The sequence below is a fragment of the Pecten maximus genome, unplaced genomic scaffold (assembly GCF_902652985.1).
Source record: "Pecten maximus unplaced genomic scaffold, xPecMax1.1, whole genome shotgun sequence".
In the NCBI taxonomy this organism is placed as follows: Eukaryota; Metazoa; Mollusca; class Bivalvia; order Pectinida; family Pectinidae; genus Pecten; species Pecten maximus.
Window position 1 is genome coordinate 1 of NW_022982497.1, and position 17,900 is coordinate 17,900.

Sequence of the window (17,900 nt, forward strand, 5' to 3'; positions counted from 1 at the left end):
ATGTTTTATTTTATTATTTTCCCCCCTAAAATGCAGATGCAAAATCACACACTATCCGATTAGATTTTCAGTAGTGCCGCGAAATATATTAAGATAGTGTTTTGGAATAGTAATATATATGTGCAAAACGATAATATGTTATATGAGACGACTTTCAGTTGTAAAAGAAAAAATGAAATGATAACGATATCCGTAGAATCCAAGCACCGATATTATTTGTAAGTGCCGGATCACTTAACGACCGGACTCCGGATCGGTAACTACGATGAAGATTTGCTTTTCCGGTCTCATTCATAACTGTCAGTTTTGGTTTTTCGTTTTGCGCTTTGCGTTTGCGTTTATCGTCGAGCGTTTTGCGTTTTGCGTTTTCCGTTTTGCGTTTACGGAAACGCGTTTTTCGTTTTTCGTTGAGCGTTTTGCATTTGCGTTTAGTAGCGTTTGCGTTTGGTTTTCCCAATTCGTTTTGCGTTTCGTCCGCGTTTGGAGGGAACGTTAAATGCTTCAGGGTCTGTATTGCTATGTCAATATATATCATAAGCATTTTATATGGGTACATGTACATTGGTTTTATTTTAATGCTAAAAATGCCAAAAAGTGCATTAATCCATGAAATGAAATTGACTTTTGGCGCGACCCCATAGGGATTCTACCACACAAATGTGAGTGATATCCATATTACTTAGTTTCAGAGAAGATCTTGTTAAGACTAATTGACCCCTTTTGACCCTGCCCTCTGCCCCCTGGGGGGTCAGCTCCTTCCTTTATACAATTTTGAATCCCTACCCCTATAGGATGCTACCAGTCAAACCAATGCTAAGTTTCAGAGAATAATTTGTTTAAATCAATTTAGCCAAATAGACCCCACTTGGCCCCACCCCTCAGCCCCCTGGCGGCCTGGGTCAACCCCAACATTTGTACAATTTTGAATCCCCACCCAATAACCATGCTACCATACAAATGTGAGTAATATCCATTGCTTAGTTTCAGAGAAGATGTTGTTTAAACAAACTGACCAATTTTGGCCCCGCCTCTCAGGCCCCTTGGGGGTCAGCCCCACCATTTGTACAATTTTGAATCCCCACCCGATAGGGATGCTACCAGGCAAATATGAGTGATAGCCATTGCTTGGTTTCAGAGAAGAAGTCATTTATATCAATATAGCCAAATTGACCACATTTGGCCTCGCCCCTCAGGCCCTTGGGGGGCCAGCCCCATCATTTGTACAATTTTGAATCCTCACCCCATAGGGATGCTACCAGGCAAATATGAGCGATATCCATTGCTCGGTTTCAGAGAAGAAGTCGTTTATATCAATATAGCTAATTTGACCATATTTGGCCCCGCCCCTCAGGCCCCTTGGGGAACAGCCCCATCATTTGTAAAATTTTAAATCCCCACCCTGTAGTGATGATACCAGGAAAATATGAGCGATATCCATTGCTTGGTTTCAGAAAAAAAAGTCGTTTATATCAATATAGACCAATTTACCCGTTTTGGCCCCGCCCCTCAGGCCCGGACAAAATGCGATAAGAATAGGTCACCTGAGACTTTGTCTCAGGTGACCTAATAAAAGCTGGAACTGGAAATATGACTTGAGTAATAATTCCCTTGACCAGACAGACACCAACAACAACATAGAGCGTCTGGTCACACAATACATGTACCATGGCCAGAGTGGTCAGGTGGATGTGTTTGGCTTGTACCCACTAAACTAAATTTATGCCTAGGCATGCTAAGCTACATTAACACTTGGTCGGTAAATATGGCCAGAGCACCCGACCAACGTATTTTGTCGTACAAACAAATATGATGCACTTATTCATCGTGCTAAGAAACCGAGAAAAAGTGCTGTACATTCTTCTATTGATTCAAGTATGGTTACATAACGGCGTTATAAACTGGTCTTAATTGACGAAGTGCCGATTAATTGACTACTTTTTAAGTAATTTTGACGATGTTTGTCATTTTCGTAAGAATGTACAGCACTTTTCGTTGTTCTCATACAATTACCTTCACGCTCTTACCTGTTTCATAATTATTGATTTAGGGTAGTCGGGTGCTCTAGAACGATTTATAGAGAAAGTGTTAATGTTCATTCTCCAATATTGGAACTCTTCAGTATCGAAATCGGCATATAGAAAAGAACAAACGTTAATAAACGAATGCAATGGATCGTAATTAATTCAAATAATTATTTACAGATGATTTCCAAAGACATAAGGTATAGTTAGACGTTTTCGGCTGTACATGCAAGTTTATAAATTTGACACTGATAAAACCACTGTCCTCGTCGTTGCCATGACAGCCGATCGAAGCTCCGATCACGAATGCACTGTCAAAGTGAAAGTTGAAGTATTTTTCGCAACATGCCGTTTAAACTTAAAATTACATGCACACCTCATATTAATTGGGGTTGTTTAATCATACCTGATCAATTGAATTGTAAGAAAACTAACAAAAACACTAAAAAACACAGAATGAAGCCTTCGTGTCAGGCAGTGCAGACACAACGCGGGATCTGTAAACAATGTGACGTCATTGGAATGTACAAGTTGCAACAATGTACAACAATGTATTTTTTACATGAATACACTAATGAGCAGCAAAACAGGATGCAACATTAACCCACATGCGTAGTGATGCTACCAGGCAAATATGAGCTATAGCTATTGCTTGGTTTCGAAGAAGTCGTTTATATCAATAGCGCCAAATTGACCCCTTTTGGCCCCGCCACAGAGGCCCCCAGGGGGTCAGCCCCATCATTTGTACAATTTTGAGTCCCCTACCCATAGGGATGCTCATCCAAATTTGTTCAAATTCTGATCAGCAGTTATGAAGAAGAAGTCAAATAAGTCAATTGTTGACAGACGGACGGACGGAGGGATGGACGGAAGGACACGGACGCCACGGTATGGCATAAGCTCACCTTGGTCCTTCGGACCAGGTGAGCTTATAAAATCCAAGATGTACACAGCCGAAGTTTTTTTAATTTTATTTATACTATAAGATGTTAATAAGGCCTATCAAACATCTATTTTATGACCCCTAGTAACACATTTTAATTTCGATAGAAAACTGCGGTCGTGTTGTCCGACGAGACATACCGCATTTGACCTAATAAGGGCGTCAGCCCTAATAAGGGCGCCCCTACCTTTTTCAAGGAAATAAATCTTTGACTAAGTGTCAAAATGGTGTTCAAAAGTAATAATTCATGTGAAATGTTTTGCTACTTTATGTGTTCAATTTTCTTCAGCAAATTAAGTAACTGAACACAAGTTTTCGCCACATTTTGTCTATTCCTACAGATGACATGTCAGTGCAAAGAGCACCTGAAACTAAACACACATACAAGAGGCCCAATGGACCTGTATCGCTCACCTGGCTCTACAGCAAATTTGCAGTTGATTGAGGTCATTTCTACAGATACTATGCTGATTCAGATAACAACTTTATTCAAATATCAGAGTAAGCTAGGTTTATTCATGTCAATATATTTTCTAGTCCTTCATTCCAGCATTCTATTGGCCTAAGATCGGATCTTGGTGACTCTTAGCTCTGAGCATGCTACAAACAGGCCAAATATCAAATCCCTTGGCCTCTTGGTTATTGAGAAGTGATTTGAAGATTATAGCCTATTTGACCCCTGTGACCTTGAATGAAGGTCAAGGTCATCTATTTGAACAAACTTGGTAGCCCTTCATCCCAGCATGCTACAGGCCCAATATCAAGTTCCTGGGCCTCTTGGTTATTCAGAAGAAGTCGTTTGAAGATTATAACCTATTTTACCCCTGTGACCTTGAATGAAGGTCAAGGTCATCTATTTGAACAAACTTGGTAGTCCTTCATCCCAGCATGCTACAGGCCCAATGTCAAGTCCCTGGGACTCTTGGTTATTGAGAAGAAATTGTTTGAAGATTATAGCCTATTTGACCCCTGTGACCTTGAATGAAGGTCAAGGTCATTTATTTGAACAAACTTGGTAGCCCTTCATCCCAGCATGCTACAGGCCCAATATCAAGTCCCTGAGCCTCTTGGCTATTGAGAAGAAGTTGTTTGAAGATTATAGCCTATTTGACCCCTGTGACCTTGAATGAAGGTCAACGTCATTTATTTGAACAAACTTTGTAGCCCTTTATCCCAGCATGCTACAGGCCCAATATCAAGTCCCTGGGCCTCTTGGTTATTGAGAAGAAGTTGTTTGAAGATTATATTCTATTTGACCCCTGTGACCTTGAATGAAGGTCAAGGTCATTTATTTGAACAAACTTGGTAGCCCTCCATCCCAGCATGCTACAGGCCCAATATCAAGTCCATGAGCCTCTTGGTTATTGAGAAGAAGTTGTTTGAAGATAACAGTATATTTGACCCATGTGACCTTGAATGAAGGTCAATGTCATTTATTTGAACAAACCTGATTGCCCTTTCCCTAGTGTTGGGTAATCGGTTGAACAAGGCAACCGATGATCGGTTGTAATCAGATGATCTTGGTAACCGATTATACGATTATAATCGGTTGTTATTAATTAGTCTGTTTGAAATTAAAAATGCAAACAAAACTGAGCCAGAGAAGGCAACTGGCACTTACTTATTCATTTGCTATTTATATCTATGCGTCAAAAAATGTCTAATGCCATTAAAACATCCTATTGAAATTAAAAATTAACAAACTAGTGTTTATAAAACTTGACAAATTTATTATGACAAGAAAATACACACACGATTGCAGCTTGTAAGTTAACACTTATTGTCATATAATGTTTTGTTTTGTTTTGATGAAACATACACTGATACTGCGTGTATATACATTTAAATAAATATGTTTCAGTAATATCATGGTTCACTGAGCTATGAGTATCAACTAGACAACTACATTGCCTCATTTCAATACTGAAGGGCTTTTATATATATAAAGATGCCATACTCATGTGAATAAAGAATATTGAATTTTAATTGATTAGTGTCTTAAGAAATATAATTAGTTAACAATTAGGATAAAAATTCTGATGGCATTATATGTATATAAACATAGGGACCCGATTAATCGATTATGCAAAACATGATCGATGATCGTAATCGGTTGACAATAATCAACCGTTAATCGATCATTCCCGATCATCGACACATCACTACCTTTCCCCCAGCATGCTACAGGCCCAATATCAAGTCCCTGAGCCTCTTGGTTATTGAGAAGAAGTTGTTTGAAGATTATAACCTATTTGACTCATGTGACCTTGAATGAAGGTCAAGGTCATTTATTTGAACAAACTTGGTAGCCCTGCACCCCAGCATACTACAGGCATAATATCAAGTCCCTGGGGCTCTTGGTTATTCAGAAGAAGTGATTTGAAGATTATTACCTATTTGACCCCTGTGACCTTGAATAAAGGTCAAGGTCATTTATTTGAACAAACTTGGTAGCCCTTCAACCCAGCATGCTACAGGCCCAATATCAAGTCCCTGGGCCTCTTGGTTATTCAGAAGAAGTTGTTTGAAGAGTATAGCCTATTTGACCAATGTGACCTTGAATGAAGGTCAAGGTCATTTATTTGAACAAACTTGGTAGCCCTTCACCCCAGCATGCTACAGGCCCAATATCAAGTCCCTGGGCCTCTTGGTTATTCAGAAGAAGTTGTTTGAAGATTATAGCCTATTTGACCCCTGTGACCTTGAATGAAGGTTAAGGTCATTTATTTGAACAAACTTGGTAGCCCTTCATCCCAGCATGCTACAGGCCCAATATCAAGTCCCTGAGCCTCTTTGGCTATTGAGAAGAGGTTGTTTGAAGATTATAGCCTATTTGACCCCTGTGACCTTGAATGAAGGTCAACATCATTTATTTGAACAAACTAGGTAGCCCTTCATCCCAGCATGCTACAGGCCCAATATCAAGTCCCTGGGCCTCTTGGTTATTGAGAAGAAGTTGTTTGAAGATTATATTCTATTTGACCCCTGTGACCTTGAATGAAAGTCAATGTCATTTATTTGAACAAACTTGGTAGCCCTCCATCCCAGCATGCTACAGGCCCAATATCAAGTCCCTGGGCCTCTTGGTTATTGAGAAGAAGTTGTTTGAAGATAACAGTATATTTGACCCATGTGACCTTGAATGAAGGTCAAGGTCATTTATTTGAACAAACCTGATTGCCCTTTCCCCCAGCATGCTACAGGCCCAATATCAAGTCCCTGGGCCTCTTGGTTATTCAGAAGAAGTTGTTTGAAGAGTATAGCCTATTTGACCAATGTGACCTTGAATGAAGGTCAAGGTCATTTATTTGAACAAACTTGGTAGCCCTTCACCCCAGCATGCTACAGGCCCAATATCAAGTCCCTGGGCCTCTTGGTTATTCAGAAGAAGTTGTTTGAAGAGTATAGCCTATTTGACCCCTGTGACCTTGAATGAAGGTCAAGGTCATTTATTTGAACAAAGTTGGTAGCCCTTCACCCCAGCATGCTACAGGCCCAATATCAAGTCCCTTGGCCTCTTGGTTATTGAGAAGAAGTCGTTTGAAGATTATAGCCTATTTGACCCCTGTGACCTTGAATGAAGGTCAAGGTTATTTATTTGAACAAACTTTGTAGCCCTTCACCCCAGCATGCTACAGGCCCAATATCAAGTCCCTGGGCCTCTTGGTTATTGAGAAGAAGTCGTTTGAAGATTATAGCCTATTTGACCCCTGTGACCTTGAATGAAGGTCAAGGTCATTCATTTGAACAAACTTGGTAGACCTTCACCCCAGCATGCTACAGGCCCAATATCAAGTCCCTGGGCCTCTTGGTTATTGAGAAGAAGTTGTTTAAATGAAAAAGTTGACGCCGGACGGCCGGACGGACGACGGACGCCGCACCACGGCATAAGCTCACTTGCCCTTCGGGCAGGTGAGCTAATAAATAATAACTTACCATCTTTATTTGAAGATAAAGTAAAAGACTTCATTCTTGTTGATAAACAACTTTTGTTTAGAACAGAAAGCTAGTAAAAGACATTGTAATTAATTATTAGGTCAAAGAAAACGATGTCTGATATGATCTGGGAAATCACCTGTGTCTATAAATAGAACACAAAAGAGTTCCATTTGAACATAAATGGTGGAATACACGCTCTCTGATCTAAAGAACAGCTGGCATGGTTTACAAGTTAACAGGAATATTCAAGTGATGTTTAAGCTTAATATATGATAATGAATAGATATCTTCACCAGAAATATTTTTATGACTGAATATTTTATCGTTTCCACAGCCTTGGGTATTCTGCTATAAGGTATAGTCTGTTTCATAAAACTTAAGAATAACTAATCTTAATAAGGGCGCCCCCACTGTCAATTACCCGTGCCCTGTGCCCTTATTAGGTCAAATACGGTATCTAGTTTTGACATCGACGCCAGTACCTCAGTCACGGATCATAATCATAAGATTCTTTTCAATCAACAAATAATAACTTTATTTAATAAAATCCTCACAAAAAACAGCAATGTAGTTTGTTACAATTTGCCCTCAATTCCTGGTCATATTTCTTGCGTATTTTAGCGACATACAAATGAATATGAAACTGCGAACGGTCGTTGGTTTAGTTACATTAGACATAACCGCCATTTTGGCCGACTAGTGATGAGTCACGTGACAGCTGAAGTTATCTCGTGGAATGCTCGGGTGCACTTGACTACGTAAATAGGGTTGGTTTTAGGCTTATATGAAATATGTTCCTGCATATGAACTCTGGATGAACAGATGTGGATAGTTTCTCTTTGAATGCATGTAAATTTCCATGACAATCAAACTGATTTTTCTACTTTCGTTTTCAAGGCAGTATCGAGACAGAACTACGTAATCCTACGCCAACAAAATTGCATATACTGACGAGGAAAATGTTAATATTTATACTCTAAAATGGTCTAGAACACCAAACATTCATATTTTATTTTAAATAATTGCAGTAAACACGGTTTACATCACTTAAATTGTGTCAATAATTGCTATCAAAATAGGAACTATATTAGGCTGCGGATGTATACCATTTGTATGACAGAAAAGAGGATTTGTTAGCCAGAACAGAGGTGTCAGTAACAACATTTTCCCACCACACCTGTAACGGCAGGTGCCAAAGGCACCCTGACGTTAACAAGTAAAAGAATCACATAACTTAGCCTGTGATGTCACTATTAAAAGCAAGGAGCTCGAGGAACAAAAGCTTGACTTACAAACGTGCTCAATGTGTGACAACCTCATCTTCTTCAGAATAGAACACCCACATGCAAATATTGAGGGCATCTTACACGATTTCATACGTGATAATTTAACAAGAGGCCCAATGGGCCTGTATCGCTCACCTGGCTCTAAAGCAAATTTGCAGTTGATTGAGGTCATTTCTACAGATACTATGCTGATTCAGATAACAACTTTATTCAAATATCAGAGTAAGCTAGGTTTATTCATGTCAATATATTTTCTAGTCCTTCATTCCAGCATTCTATTGGCCTAAGATCGGATCTTGGTGACTCTTAGCTCTGTGCATGCTACAAACAGGCCAAATATCAAGTCCCTGGGCCTCTTGGTTATTGAGAAGAAGTCGTTTGAAGATTATAACCTATTTGACCCATGTGACCTTGAATGAAGGTCAACATCATTTATTTGAACAAACTTGGTAGCCCTTCACCCCAGCATGCTACAGGCCCAATATCAAGTCCCTGGGCCTCTTGGTTATTCAGAAGGAGTCGTTTGAAGAGTATAGCCTATTTTACCCATGTGACCTTGAATGAAGGTCAAGGTCATTTATTTGAACAAACTTGGTAGCCCTTCAATCCAGCATGCTACAGGCCCAATATCAAGTCCCTGGGCCGCCTGGTTATTGAAAATTAGTCGTTTGAAGATTATAGCTTATTTGACCCATGTGACCTTGAATGAAGGTCAAGGTCATGTATTTGAACAAACTTTGTAGCCCTTCACCCCAGCATGCTACAGGCCTAATATGAAGCTCCTGGGCCTTTTGGTTATTGAGAAGAAGTTGTTTAAATGAAAAAGTTGATGCCAGACGGACGGACGGACGGACGGACGGACGACGGACGCCGCACCACGGCATAAGCTCACTTGCCCTTCGGGCAGGTGAGCTAAAAATGAATGAATCCATATCAATCGATAGGTGTCATCGTATCGGAGTTCGTCATTCGGGCAAACATCGTTCCATTGTAGCGAAGTTCGCTAATTACAAAGAGCGGGAAAAGCAGAGTAAAAAGCCAAAAGATTTTTGGAAACTAATAGATAATCTGCATAAACAAACTGTAAATAAAGATATTGGTTTGAATACTTTATACGAATATTTCAAAGAAATAAACAACACTGACCACAATGAGTCGTGTGACTTCATTAACACGAGTAACGATCTGCTCGATATCCCAATTACTAAAAATGAAATGTCTTCTACTGTCAAATCTCTTAAAAATGGTAAGTCGGCAGGTTAAGATGAAATAATGAATGAATACATTAAATCAACTGTTGATATTTTTCTACCTTTGTATATTGTTCTTTTTAATAAAGTTTTTGATTCGGGTACATTACCGGACTCTTGGTTAAATGGAGTTATCATACCTACATATAAAAAGAAAGGAGACCCAAGTCTACCTGAAAATTATCGCCCAATTACCATACTTAGCTGCATGGGTAAGTTATTCACCTCTGTTTTTAATAGCCGCCTCACATGTTTTATCGAAAGCAATGAGACTATATGAGACCAAACACACTACGGTGTAGAGTTTTAAAAAAAAATCAACGTTATTAAAATTGCTTACTTGGATGAAGTTCTATGTTTTAAATATTGTATTAGTTATTCAGGCTTCATACTCTATAGTTTAAAAGATAGTTTATGCACCAAAAAGAGAAATAATTGATTAAAATGATATGATTGATGCTGTAACGGACGTGATTTGTCAAAAAGATAATAACTTAAATAAGCTGAATATCTGCCAATATAGTTTAATGAACCTATCTGGGAGTTAAATTCGTGATGCACAACATAAAGCATACCTATTGCATAGATAATATACTGTTGTATGGCTTATATATACGAAATACTAACAATTGACACAGTCTTGGCCCCACCTATGAGCATAAAAGTTCTGTCAGTACAGGAAAAAAAATCCTCTATCAACTGAAACTAAACTTAAAATGAGTTTACCATTCATATGTAACCAGACAATAAAAAGTTACACAATAAGTCATTAATTACTGTATTTTTATCACAAATATGTAACAGACATACAATGGACAATGTAACGGATGTGATGTAATGGATGTGACGATTGACAAATATTTTGTTGATAATTCAAAGTTAAGTTACCACAAAAGAATAATAAATCTTATTATAACAATAAGCAAGATAGATCCCTTATCAATTTGCAGCATGGACTGCAATGCAGCATATGCTGCAATCATGCTGCTTTTATGCTGGCATCATGCTGCTAGTTTCACAGCATGATTGCAGCATGTGCTGCATAGCAGCATGGTACCATGCTTCTGTACAGCATGTACTGCAACCATGCTTTAAAAATTGAGGTAATTGAATATCTGAACTCTATCATGCTGCAATCATGCTTTGTCGACTTAGTTAATTTATCATATGCACTGTATCATGCTGCAACCATGCTGCAATAACTTTGCCAGTTTGGATATCAAATCATATCATGCTGCAATCATGCTGTGTGGACTTGGTAAATTTATCATATAAATTGTATCATGCTGCAACCATGCTGCAATAACTTTGTCATTTTAGACAGGATATGTACCATGCTGCAACCATGCTGCAATAACTTTGCCAGTTTGGATATCGAATTATATCATGCTGCAATCATGCTGTGTGGACTTAGTAAATTTATCATATGAAATGCATCATGCTGCAACCATGCTGCAATAACTTTGGCATTTTAGATAGGATCTGTACCATGCTGCAACCATGCTGTATTAACTTTGCCATTTTAGATACAAGCTGTACCATGCTGCAATTATGCTGTATTAACTTAGTTAATTTAATGAACTGCACCATTCTTTCATGTATTAACATGAATTGTTTAAGTTGAAATGTGTATATGCTTGGCCATTCTGTATTAGCTTAAAAGGGCATTCCTTTGTTCGGACATCACAAAATTTCTGTGGGTGAAATGTAGGTCCAAGCGAGGATCCAAAATCTAGGACCAAATTTCCCAGGTACCAAGATTAACCTAAACAATTATTAATTAATAAAATAAGATACAGAAAATTAACAAAAGTTGGTATTAGATATTTTAGTATCTTTTTTTTTAAATTTTAAATAAAATATAGAAAATTTCCAGGTATCAATGGTGATAACAAAATAATTTTTAAAAACATGTTTGTGTTGCAGAATTTCCTTTTTATACTTGATCAGTACCACACATATTTATTTAAAATTCAATAACAATTATTTTAATTAAGTATTTCGTTTATAAGTATGTTCTTTGTTAGTATAACGGTTCACAGCTTTTAAATGTGATATTTTGTCAGCTTTCACTTGTAGTTCTATCTCAGAAGGAATTAACTTAAACATTGATGAATGTTGCAAGTTAGTACATTCGTGTGACGACTTAAAACTCATCCCTATAAAAATTTCATTCAAATTTTCAGAGTTTAGATCGTTTTTTGAAGAACCAGTATCTTGACTTTTGCTTCGATTATACACTTTTTATCGGAGATAGAATCAGTCACTTTATCCAAACACTGACATAAACCAAGACGTTGCCATTTACCATGCACCAGCTTACTACCATGGCCAGGTAGCCATACATGTAACATGTTCGCCAAAACAAAATCGGGGTCACTCTACCAACAGTTACACATGTGCTTGGAATATCGCTTTTAATTCAATCAAATAAGATTAAAATCACCTGCTCTTTGTCTTTGTATCGCATACTTTCTGGATATATGCGGTGTTAAGATTACATCTGATAATAGCATATGAAATCACGTCGTGTTTGACACAACATTCATCGCTATCAACTCCAATAAACATGTGTCGAACTTATGTTGTCACTCGGACGCTTCCTTGTAAAACGTATATTGAAGTTAAGCGCTGTGATGATCTCGACGTCGACATGAGTTTACTAACAACAGACGATATTCCCGTACTTTAATCTGAATTATTTGAAATCGTGAACATAAAAAGAAAACGTGCATTGGTCGGTTCCTCGTCTGAAAATACATCCATATTAAACAATAGGCGTATGACAGACGAGGCCAAAACCTCTGGTCAGATTACATGTTTATCGTTCGGTTCACCTATGACCTCGTTTGTTTACCTTGCTCCCGAGATGTGACGAGAGTGCTCCTCGAGCTCGTGCGATCTAAATGTGCACGATACAAGTATTAAATACTGTAATATTTATCTTAAAAGTATGACACAATAGAAGTTTATGATTTAAAATAACGCACAAGTAAAAATGAATCGTGTTAATCTCTGGCAGTAAAATATTTATGGTGGTAGAGAATTTGTGTATCCCGAGCCGAGCCCGAGCCGAAGACCCGAGCCCGAGCTTTGGATATTTCCGTTTTTCTCCTTCATTACTGAATGGATTAAATTGATTTTTTCTACAAAGATTTGATTTCAGGTTTTAAATCAATCCGTGTAAGTGGATTTTCTTAAAATGTATTTTAACGTCCTAAATCGACGATTTTCATTTTTTAGGGGGAGAATTTGTGTAGCCCGCAATCAAGCGTGACTATTCATGTTTTTTGCTAATTATTTCCGATACATGCTATTATTGAGAAATATTACTAGATACAAACAACAAGTAAATATAGCTGATTCTAAAAATATAAATTTCAACATATATCTAATGTGACTTGATGTCAGATTTTGACATGTTTGTAACCGCGCCGACGATCAATGAACTCGCCGTGTTTACCGAGCTTTCACCGAGCCCGTGCTAAGGGCAGATAAATCTATCGATCCCGAGCTTTGTGACTGTACATTAGTAAAGCCTTTAATGATAGGGCCATGATGTTCGTTTTATTAACACAGTGCCCTGTGATGGATAGTGACGATTCAGGTTGGTGGGTACTATCGGAGCTAGGTGTAGGTAACAAGTATATGGGTATTACAAATAACATTGTGGAGGGGACTAATAGCTTAATTAAATCTTTAAATAATTGGAAAGAATTACCGTTAGATAGTACAGTTTTGTCTTTTTATTATCTCCAGAATTACTATTGTAACGAAATCAAGATAGGTATAACTAAGCAGAAAGATCATTTGTCAGCGTCCTTAGAAATGCAGGTAAGCTCATCATACGGGGAAAATAGGAAAATCTTAAAAATAATTTTACTTAGCATACAACAGCAAACAAATTGGGTTGACTGTGGGGTTTTTGTCATCGCTAATTTAGTAGAGTTTTGTTTTAATGGGTTTAATGGGTTTAAAGGTAGTGAAGAAATAGAATTCGACATAGATTATATGAGACAGCATCTAGTAAATTGTATTTCAAATTGTAGGTTTCTAAATTTCCAAAGAAAAAACTTAGTAAATACAGAAAAAAGAAAGTTTCTCAAGCCTTAACTTATGATATTTTTATCGATTGTGAGTCAGATGGATGTCATATTTCTAATGTTTTTGATGATATGGTAAGTTGTGACGCTGGTTGCGATAGGTGGTTTCACAATAGATGTGTTTGTGATCAGTCAGATTTTCATTTTTCAAGAGACGGTTTCGTTTGGCATTGTACTAAATGTTCGAAAATTCAAACTAGAATACAATAGGAAAATAGTACTGTAGTTGTATTAAAATCATGCATTGATGAAAATATTTTTTTACTAAAAGAAATAGCTTTAGTAACAGATAAAAAGTAAACGAGTGAATTGGTTTATAACACAAATGAAAACTTTATTTTCTACGTAAAAAAATACAAAAGTACATATGGTGATAAACATATTTTAATGTGATAAACAATAATGAAAAGATGGGTAAATATATATAAAATCATTAAAATAAAATGATATGGGCTCTTTGTAGAACTGCGTCCTCGTCGCAGAGCCCGGAAACATTCTTATACAAGAATGGCTAAAAGTTCTACAAAGCTCGGGATCGATAGAGTTATCTGCCCTTAGCACGGGCTCGGTGAAAGCTCGGTAAACACGGCGAGTTCATTGATCGTCGGCGCGGTTACAAACATGTCAAAATTTGACATCAAGTCACATTAGATACATGTTGAAATTTATATTTTTAGAATCAGCTATATTTACTTGTTGTTTGTATCTAGTAATATTTCTCAATAATAGCATGTATCGGAAATAATTAGCAAAAAACATGAATAGTCACGCTTGATTGCGGGCTACACAAATTCTCCCCCTAAAAAATGAAAATCGTCGATTTAGGACGTTAAAATACATTTTAAGAAAATCCACTTACACGGATTGATTTAAAACCTGAAATTAAATCTTTGTAGAAAAAATCACCTTAATCCATTCAGTAATGAAGGAGAAAAACGAAAATATCCAAAGCTCGGGCTCGGGTCTAAAGCTCGGGCTCGGCTCGGGATACACAAATTCTCTACCACCAATATTTATCCCATGATGCAACACACACGAGTTTAGCGGGAAGTCTGATAGCCATGTTTGAATTCACCGGATGTTTATTTCCAGAAGAAAAGTATAAACAAACACGACGATATAGCCTAAAAACGAAGTTTGTTTCCCGTCTTACTGAAGAAGATCGACTTACTTCAAGTTACCGACGAATGAATATCAGCTTTCTCGTTGTTTTTGACGACCGATGCATATTTTTACCGACAAACATCGTTACGAGACAGGGTAAGTTTTAATTATATAATCTTCTTCACGTTCTGACATCGTTTCACATTATACGGCGATGAATTTGATATAGATCTATTCATATCAATAATACTTAATTATTTATTTTTCAGGGTTTTGATGATTAATTTATCACAGATTACACGGCCGAAGGAAACGCAGTACCGATCCATGTGTTACAATCGTAAGTTTTCAATTTTATTTATTTATTATTAACGATCTTCGGCCCGACTTAAATTGCATTTTTTCCCCACTCACACAACCCTTGTTATGATTATGACGTACATACGTATTCACAAACAATGGTGAGGAAAATGTGTGTTTTGGATAATGAAACCTTTCGTGAAAGATCTTTACCTCCACATTTTTTGAGGATCGATGTTTGCAGATTATTGCATCAAATTGAAACGATTAAATGAAATAAGTGAATTAAGATGAATTATAAGTAAGTAACATTGTTTTATGTATAGTATATTGCAGTTTCACATTGATATGAACTGATGGAGAATTCGGGAGTAGCTTGATTTAATTAGTAATTAAGTCATCCTGGCAAGTTTTATTTTGTAGCTTTGTGTGGCTGGCTTAAATTTTCTTGATAAAAAGGCTTCCAAAGCAAACTTAATGAAAATGATAGCAAAGTGATCATGAAAAGTACATAAGTTAAATACATACATTATCTTCAAAAACTTGACAATTATTCTAATTTTGAAATAAAAGAATATTCTAAAAGTCTTTCTTTCTTCCAACAGAGACTGAGTCTTCATGCAGTACATCTGGAATGAGGAACACCGCATGCATTGTGGTCCAAATTGATGGCATTGACTTAACACAAAGCAGAAAGGAATGAAGAGAAATTAAGAAGTTTATGTTTCACATTAATTAAGATTATTTGAGATATGTTATCTGTCGAGGTATACAACATTTCCTTTCATAATAAAAGTGTAAACATTAATATATATACAAAAAAAAAATCATGTATATAATCTAAAAATCCTTGTTAGTTATTTGTTGTACTAGCAAAAAATATAATATAGTCGTCTCAAGCTTGGTTGTATTGAAATCCCCGGGGACAGTGACAGAGATATATCACTACAGTATGTGCTACATATCAAACAACACACCATTGTTCAAATTGTCGATCAACATTTCATTTAGTCAGTATTTAGAATTGATTCCAAAATTATGATAATCTTTTCACAGTTTATTAGAAATAATGTTAAATTCGATAGAAGAAGTCTTCGACTGTTGCTTGTTTTTGTTTATTTTAAGTTCACAGACACACATGTAAACAGTTTCCAGTACATCTGGGCTACTTCGAGGAAACTACGTATACTGTCTGAAATCATCCTTGTGCGTCGGTGACAAAATGTATACATATCCTACTATAACTCTGCTGGAAAATATTATTTTGTACTGTTTTCCTACTATTTTAGAAGAAAAAAACAGAATTATAAATACATACTGTAGTATGTACTGACATTGAACTTGTATATCTTGCTGACTATTTTTGTTGAAACAAACCACTTCTAGCTAGGATGAATTGATATTAGTTGTATTTGAAAATTGTACTAGAAAAAGATAGCTGTGTTGTGTATGTGATGGAAGTTTTGAGAAAAAGAATATAAGAGGCTAATAAAATAAGTACCATGGGTAAATTAGAATTAAAATTTGTTTTGTCACATTCTCATTTCATTGATAAGTTTTAAATGTTTGAACTAGAAAAAACAGCCTGTATGAAAAGTTTTATACCATGTTAATTACCAAATAAAATGTAATACAAAAGTATTCTTCAAGTTTTTATTGCATGATTTTCATTGATTTTGTAAACCATGCTGCCATGAAGCATGATTGAAGCATGATCCCAGCATAATTTGCATAATTGAAACATGCTGGGATCATGCTGCAGACCATGCTGGGATCATGCTGCAGACCATGCTGGGATCATGCTGCAAACCATGCTGGCATCATGCTGCAGACCATGCTGGGATCATGCTGCAGACCATGCTGGCATCATGCTGCAAACCATGCTGGCATCATGCTGCAGACCATGCTGGGATCATGCTTCACAGACCATGCTGGCATCATGCTGCGGCCATGCTTCCTTAAAGCATAAATGCAGCATGATCCCAGCATAATTTGCATAATTGAAACATGCTGCAATCATGCTTTAACTAGTAAGAATATATAGTGAGGTAAATTAGGCACCATGCTGCAGTCATGCTTCATTCATGCTGCAATTCCATGCTGCATTCATACTGCATCTATGCTGTGATCATGCTGCAAATTCATAAGGGGATGAAAACTGGATATATAGTTCAATTTATCTTTCAATTGTTATTATCTTTTAAATCAATAAAGATTCCATGTTGTCAACTGTCATGTCCGTTACTAAATTCTTCTAATGAAGAAATTAACAGTGACTTTAACGTTATTGAAGTCACAATCCTTCCACAGGCTAATTTTATATTTCTCAAACCACTACTGATAATTGAAGTGTTATAGAAATTGACAAACGAAATATGTTGGTAACGTACGTTACTTTTGACACACATCAAGACAACAACTTATGTCAACATGCATCCGTTACCCTACGTCGTTATATCTAACAATCTAGCGAACAATCTGTCTAGTTGGAAACCCTGCTATGCGTGGGTTCATTTTCATCAAAATAACATGCAGAGCATTAGTTAGTAATGTATCATAACGCGAATCATTCTTATAAATTGATAACGACTGTGAGTTTGGACATACATGGTCGATGTCAAACATCACAGCCGTTTGCCTGGTCAATGCTGTTATCGGTGATATTCTCATTCTTTTCATGGTTACGATGGCGAGGCAGTAATCCATCGGCATTCTAAATGTGCCATTAAGATATGATCCTCAGTTTGATCATATTGTTGCAATAGATTACAAAGATAATGTGTCACTTGGTAACGGAAAGTGACAACACAAAACGGATATGATTATGCTCATACGATTGACGGAAAACACTGACCGGCCTCCAGGTACATCCATCTTGAATTCAAGTTCGCGCGGTCGTGATGTCACATTGATTAAGTGCAGAAGAGTTCCAAAGGCCTGAATTATTGGTACGA

General features: G+C 37.0%; 1 long non-coding RNA gene across 1 annotated transcript; it reads left to right on the forward strand.

Annotated features, from left to right (window-relative positions):
- The first annotated feature begins 14,630 nt into the window (after positions 1 to 14,630).
- On the forward strand, positions 14,631 to 15,953 carry LOC117320526. Its single transcript, XR_004531074.1, has 3 exons — positions 14,631 to 14,802; positions 14,916 to 14,986; positions 15,552 to 15,953. It is a non-coding gene; the product is annotated as an uncharacterized LOC117320526 (long non-coding RNA).
- Positions 15,954 to 17,900: the final 1,947 nt, after the last annotated feature.